The sequence below is a fragment of the Gopherus evgoodei genome, chromosome 18 (assembly GCF_007399415.2).
Source record: "Gopherus evgoodei ecotype Sinaloan lineage chromosome 18, rGopEvg1_v1.p, whole genome shotgun sequence".
NCBI lineage: Eukaryota > Metazoa > Chordata > Testudines > Testudinidae > Gopherus > Gopherus evgoodei.
In genome coordinates, this window is record NC_044339.1 from 16,119,591 (window position 1) to 16,126,820 (window position 7,230).

The following is a 7,230-nucleotide window of genomic DNA, read 5'->3' on the forward strand; positions in this document are numbered from 1 at the left end:
TGAGTGATCCATCCCCTGTCCTCCAGACCCAGCTTCTGGTAGTTGGAGGTTTAGGGACACCCAGAGCAGGAGGTTGTGTCTCTGACCATCTTGGCTAATAGCCATTGATGGACCTATGCTCAATGAATTTATCTCATTCTTTTTTGAGTCTAGTTATACTTCTGGCATTCACATCATCCCCTGGCAGTGAGTTCCAAACGTTGGCTCTGTGAAGACATATTTTCTTTTGTTTATTTTAAACCAGCTGCCTATTACGGAGCAGTTTAGCTGCATTCACCTCTTGGATCAGATCCTGTACTCCACTTAGGAATTCTCTCCAGTTGTGGGTTCCAGGACTAGGTGCCTCAAGGAGTCATTTAATGTGTCTAGAAATGTCATCTCTGCATCCCTTCCTGAGGTTACATGTTCCCAGTCAAAATGAGGATAGTTGAAATCTCCCATTATTATTGCTTTTTCGGCCTTTGTAGCCTCTTTAATCTCCCTGACCATTTCACAGTCACAGTCACTGTCCTGGTCAGGTGGTTGCTAGTGTGTTCCTACTGCTATCCTCTTATTCAAGCATGGAATTTCTGTCCCTAGAGAGTTCATGGTATTGTTTGATTCATTTAAGATTTTTACTGTATTGGACTCTATGCTTTCTTATTCATATAGTGCCATTCCCCCCCCACCATTACCTACTCTGTCATTCCTATATATATTGTACCCTGGTATTGCCAATCCCGCTGATTATCCTCAAGTTTCTGTGATGCCTATTATATCAATATGCTCATTTAACGCCAGGCAATCTGGTCCACCCATCTTAGTAGTTGGACTTCTAGCATTGTATATCAGCACTTGTCCATTTGTCTATATTTGGGTGCTTGCCTTCATGTGTTGTGTTCAAATGACTGCTCCTCACTCGCTCCCACTTGTAATTAGCCAACTTCTTTTCAATCCTCTTTACTAGGCGATAGAGTTCCCCCTTTAATAAATTCATCCCTAAGGGATGCCTCCGCTCAGATTGTATGACCGTCCACATCTGTCAGCCTTTCCCAATCCCTTAGTTTAAAACAATCCTTTCCAACCTTTTCAATTTTACACTCCAGCTATCTGGTTCCATTTTGGGTTAGGTGCAGCCCATCCTTTCTACATAGGCTCTCCCTTTCCCCAAAGGTTCCCCAGTTCCCAGTAAACCTAAAACCCTCCTTCCTACAACATCTTTATGCCCTCCAAGTCTGAGATTCTGAATCCAGATAGTCACTGAAATCCCTGAGATCATCAGTCTTCTTGTCTTGTCATAAATCTGCCTTATTTGTGCAAACATTTGTTGATTTGGCTTTTAATTAGCATATACACAAAAAGAATAATAAGATCAAAGCCATTTCAAGCTCCATTAGAAACACAAGTGGGAGATAATCTTTATATGGCTTTGCCAAAAGGAAAAAGGACAACATTAGGGAAGGAGATTTTGGGGTAGATTTTCATAAATGGGAACTGCATGCCTAAGTGCCATTTGAGCCTTGAAAAAAATCTACTCTTTTGATTTTAATTGTCTATACAATTGTCTATATTAAATAACAAAAGAACACAAACTTTTTTGAAGTACTGGATTGCATGTTTTCAAATTTAAAGGGACGCTCTTTCAGGCACCTGGCGATCTTAATAAGACCTGAACAAACCTAGTATGAAAATAAATATTTAATTATTCAAAATTTTTATTTATAAACTTCCTCTGCAGCCTCCATGCATCTGAAGAAGTGGGGTTTTTACCCACAAAAGCTTATGCCCAAATAAATCTGTTAGTGTTTAAGATGCCACCAGACTCCTCCTTGTTTTTGTGGATATAAACTAACATGGCTTCCCCTCTGATACTCTGCAGCCTAGAACATTATGGTGAGTACATGAAAATCAGAAAGTGAAACTGATGAGAATCGCTCCTGCTTGTTTACAAAAGAACAGGTCTTCTTTTGGTTTTATGACTCTTGCTTCTGCTTGATTTTTTAAATCCAAAAACATCAGCAATTTACTGAAAGGGCTAAAGGCAAGTAGAAGGCTCCTTGATGTCCCTGTTGCAATTCAGAGAATGGGTTTCATAATTTATTGCCTCCTATCCATTTGCTCTTAAGCATTTCCTAAATAGAGTGAGTGCTTTGCAACAGCACTTTGAGAGCACTTGTGATACCTTTCAGAGCTCTCCACTAATGCCTGAGGCCTGGTACAGCATCTCTGCTCACATCCATTACATGAGTCTACAGCACATTGTTTTGGCCCAAAATTACAAACACACAGACTTCTAACTAATGCAGCATTTAAAACAGGTTGTATTTGCAGTGTTGTTGTAGACATGTTGGCCCCGGGGGTCTGACAGACACAAGGTGGGAGAGGTAATTTTTTTTATTGGAGCAACTTCTGTTGATGAAGGAGACAAGCTTTCAAGCTACACAGAGCTCTTCTTCAGGTCTGGCAAAGGTGATCAGAGTGTCTCAGCCAAATGCAAGGTGGAACCAATTGTTAAGCATAAGGAGTTAACTCATTGCAAGAGACCGTTCAAGATGAAGAGGACAGTTAAAACCTCTGCAGTCACGGGACACAGGAAGGTTAGTGGATTACAATTGTTGTAATGAGACATAAAACCAGCACCTCTATGACTTATTTTCTAGCAAAATTATGAAACTTCGGAGTTAGGAGCTTGAATTGGGGGGAAGCAGTTTGCTGAATACACCAAGGCTGCAGTAGCAGCTGTGGACCTGCTGTGGGGTGCGATTCTGATTCTCCCTTGCAAACTGGTAAGTCCTTGTGTGTGAGAAGAAGAGATTTTAGTCTCCAAATCTTGAAACGCTCTGTCCCTCGGGGAGTGGAAACAATAAGACGCGCTGCCTCAGCAGTCACACAGGTTAGACCTCAGTAGTGCCAGGGAGGGGCGTTTTTCCATCTTTTTGGGTGTTGCCTTTTTTATTTCTTCTCCATCAGCATCCTTAAGACTCTGGAGTCAGACAATTCTTTCTCAGCATTCGATCACGTAAGCAGCTTGGGTGATGCTGATGAGGCTTTGGAGGGAGAAAGAAGCTGATTCCTTCTTATTGGAAAGAGCTATTCTGAAGAAATCCACATGCATTTCCTTCTCTGAATTTGTCCCCTCATACTAGGAAGAACTCATGCCCTATGCCAGTGGCTATGGCATCACTGCTGTTTGAAGCACACAGGCAGGATGGTACAATCAGATCCCCTCCTATCCAGATATGTGTGGGCTTAGCTCACACAGCCTGGGGATTTGAACCTTCTGTAGTTCTTCATCTGTACAGCATGTTCCATGCATCTCAACATGCAAGGATGTTTGGCAGCTGGGGAGGGGAAGGCAACATCAGCACATCTGAGACTATGAGGGGGGAGAGCACTGGCCATTCTTGCCCCAAATGGCAATGCACTGTTGGCCACTGGTGCCACTGCGGTACTGAGGCTGCACCAGCTGCTGGAGAACTGGTTTGCTGCCATTCCACAGCGTGGGGGGTGGGGGCAGGGGTATTCCGTTCCTTCCCCTCCCCACAGCAATCCTCCACATGCAGCCTCGCTGTTCTCGGTGTGCTTTGTAAAACCACAGCTTGGTGCCACAAAAACAAAATCTCCACTCACAGGACTGCAGGCTTTAATCAGCTGCACCACAAAGCACAGTGGGGGTGGCAGAGCATGGTGGGGGGGGCGGCAGGACTCCCACAGCAGGAAGAGTAAGGGAGCAGCTCCAGCCCCTAATACTCTGGGTAATCACTGTTAACCTTGTTATGACTGTTTTCATTGCGTCTGTGGAAGCACTGGTTAGTGGTCAGAGCAGGGCTTGAGGAGCCAGGATTCCTGGGTTTACTTCTAGCTCTGCCAGTGACACAGTGGGACCATGTGCCAGTCCCTTTCTCTCTCAGGGCAGGAGGGGTGGCCATACCTGTATGAATTGCACCCGAGCCACAAAGTTAAGATCCCAAAGTTCAGGGTGTTTACAGCTGTGGTTTTTGCTCAGCCTATCTCTGTATTGATATTATCTATTGACAGGTCTATGACAGCAGAGATCTAGGGTACCTTTAAAGCCACAGCAGATCTAAAAATCCCTCTAGAAGCTTGCGTCTGGATTTGAGATGCTGCCATCTGATCTACAAGGGTTCCGTAAAGGAGAACCTGTGATGAGAGCTGCTTGGGAATACATGTGCCATCACCAGCCGAGTTACATCAGAGGGAAGACTTTGATGGATGGCGGCATAAGAGGTCCTCAAGGCAGGCTGCATATAAACAGGTTTCCCTTTATCCTTCAGTTTTCTTATTTATCTGATCATTACTGGAAATATGCCGGAGCTGGAAGTGTGGCCTGTGGTTTAATTGTGGCCATTACGTTGTTCCCAGCTCCCATCCGACTCTGACAGACGCAGGCACATATAACTCATCATTGAGGAAGCATGCTTTGGCACTGTCTAATCATGCTGGGGCGGGGGCACAACCGCTCCAGAGTTCCAGCATGGTGCTATTCGAAGGCTGTTGCTATTGTCTCATTCAGTACAAACAGATGCCATGGCTGGCGCTGGCGTCATTATTACGCCTAATCATCAGTTTGAAGGGTTAGTATGGCTTTCTCCTCACCCCTTCACTGAGCAGATGTTCTTCCACTGCTCACTCCAGGGCCTGCTTTTTTAATATTCCAGGCACACCGTTCCAGACCCCGTATGAGAGCTTCTTGGAGAGCAAACGGATGGCCCACCCAAACCTCACCTGGGACAAGCTTGCACGGAGGAGTCAAGGTCTGCATTAGGAGGGCATGTGATAGGACAGAGGCTGTAATCCTTCCTTATGGGAGTAACCCTTTCTCATGCAGGGCTCCCATAAACATCCTGCACCAGGGCTGATGGAGGAGGAAGCATTACTCAAGTTAAATGATACAGAGAAAGTAAAAGTCCTAGCAGGTCCATAACAATCTAGCCACTCGCAGGGCAGGTTGCCGGACTCAGCCCTTTCAGTGCAGGGGAGATGCACTTTAATCCCTGTGGCAGCTGAAAGTCTCAGCTTACAGCTAGCTGCTCTTTGGGAGCAATAGAAAGTAGGGTCTAAGTCAGAGCAGCCCTGAGGATGCTCTACTATGCGATGGGAGCTGGGCAGGCCCCTGTATTGCCCCCGGTATATGCTGCCCAAAGGTGCCTTCAAGCCATCTGACCCCCTCCCCTCACCTTTACTCTGTTCACCAGTAACTGAGTCAGGCCCCCAGGTCCTCACTCACTATTGTCTGAAACCCCACCTCCAACCTGTCTCTATCATCCTGAACGGAGTACAGGTAAATCCTACCAGCCAACAGGAGGTTCCTGCGTCTGCCTCTCTCCACAGCAAGCTGCAGGTCGGCCAAGGTGGGATTTAAATCCATATGTTCTCTTGGTCTAGGGTGGGAGAGCGGGTGGCATGAAATTCACAGCTAAATGGGAGGAAGGCAGAGGAACAAAAACTGCTCTTCCAACATATGTGATTCCTCAGCAAACTGCTTGCGCCAGCACCGGGGTGGTGGGAGGCAGCTCCCATGGTGAGTTCTGCCTTCCTGAGACAGGAAGCAGACAAGGGCTGGGCTGCACTCAGCAACTTCCTCCTCTGCGCTGGATGAAGAGAGGCACTTGATGGCCGACAGTTTTGTTTCCAGTTTAGAAAGGGGGAAAAGCTTCGCATGATGAAGTTCTGCAGCTCACATCCAAACCCAGGGACAAGATGCCAGAAAGGCCACATTTATCCCCGAGAAGGAGGATTAAATAGGGGTACCACAGCCCCTCTGCATGCCAGGATTTGATGGGACCATTGGTCCCAACTCCTTCCTCCTTTTGAAACCCCTCACGGACTTCAGTGGCAGCCGGAGAGGGATGGATGTGTACAAATGCATGAGCCAAGAAGTGTTGTTAGTGTGTCAGATGCTTTGATTCAGAAAGCACGTCACGCTTCAATCCACTAACCCCGAGCACCTTTAGCAAGGGAGTCTTTAGCATGTCAAGGGTACCTTCATGCGGGCAGATCTCAAAGCATTTTGCAAATAATAGATGATAAAATGGCTGACCCTCATCTGACAGACAAGGAAAACTATGCACAGAGAAAGGTTGGAACTCACCCAAGGAATAGGAGCCGTGCTTTCCTGACTCCAGCTCCCCTGCTCTGACCACTAGATCACACATTCTTCTTCGGGTGCTTGGCAAAAAAGGACGCCATCCAGCCTGATGGTGGTGGGAAGCAGAAGAGCCTTGTCTTGAAATGCAGAAATCCTGCTCCCGTTATCTCTCCCAGTTCATATTTGCCAACTGAAAACCTGCAAAGAACAGCTTTGAAACAAAGGGAAATAAATCACCATCAGGAGTGCTTGATAAATTAACTTTATGAGCTAGCAGTAAACCCTGTCTCTGAGCTGCCCAGGCAGCCTTCAGCTTCATGCCCAGAAAAAGCCAGTGTTTTGCGGATCACTGCCAGGCAGATGAACGCTTAGGGTATGTCTAGTGGCCTTCACTCTAACAGGCATTGCAGCCCCTGAATTTCAAGTTCCAGCAAACTCCAGAAGAGATAGCGGCTGAATTTCACTTGGCTTTGCCTGGATATCTTGAAATTCCAGAGCCTGTGGTCACCCTGAGACTTGGGAGCCAGGCTCCCCTGGAAACTCAGACTACTCCAAATGAGTCACAAGCCTGAGCCACACTCGCCAGGAAACTTGTTTAATTTTTTAGTTGGTTGCACAATTCAAATCCACTGAGTTTCACCTGGTGTCTCTCACCCAGTCGAGAGACGGAGAAGACACACAGTCTGGCTGGGTCATGCCACCAACATTTTGCTCCAATACACAAAGCGGTTCTAGAGTGTCCTAAAGGTTAGTCAAAAGCCAGCCTGAGCTCAGCGATGCTCCACCCCTGCTTGTGCTGAAGTTCAGCCCTCAAGGCAACGATCCTCTAGCATGGCGGTTCTCAACCTTTTCCAAACCAGGAATCCCCAGAACCTTCATCCCTCTCTAGCCAGGCCCTGGTTAGCAATATGGGAAGTGCAGGGTAGTGATGGCCCCCAGGTTGAGTACCAGTGCTACTCTAGCTGATTTCGAGGAGGCAGGAGGAGAAATGTGCATCACCTGTTGGACATTTTAAATGGGAAATCATGGGATAGATCCAAACAGACCCCAACACTCATTAGCCACTGTGTGATCCTCTCCCCTTTTCACCCAATCCCAATTGTTCCCCCTGCTAGAACACACCCCCTTTCTTTCTCTTAAGC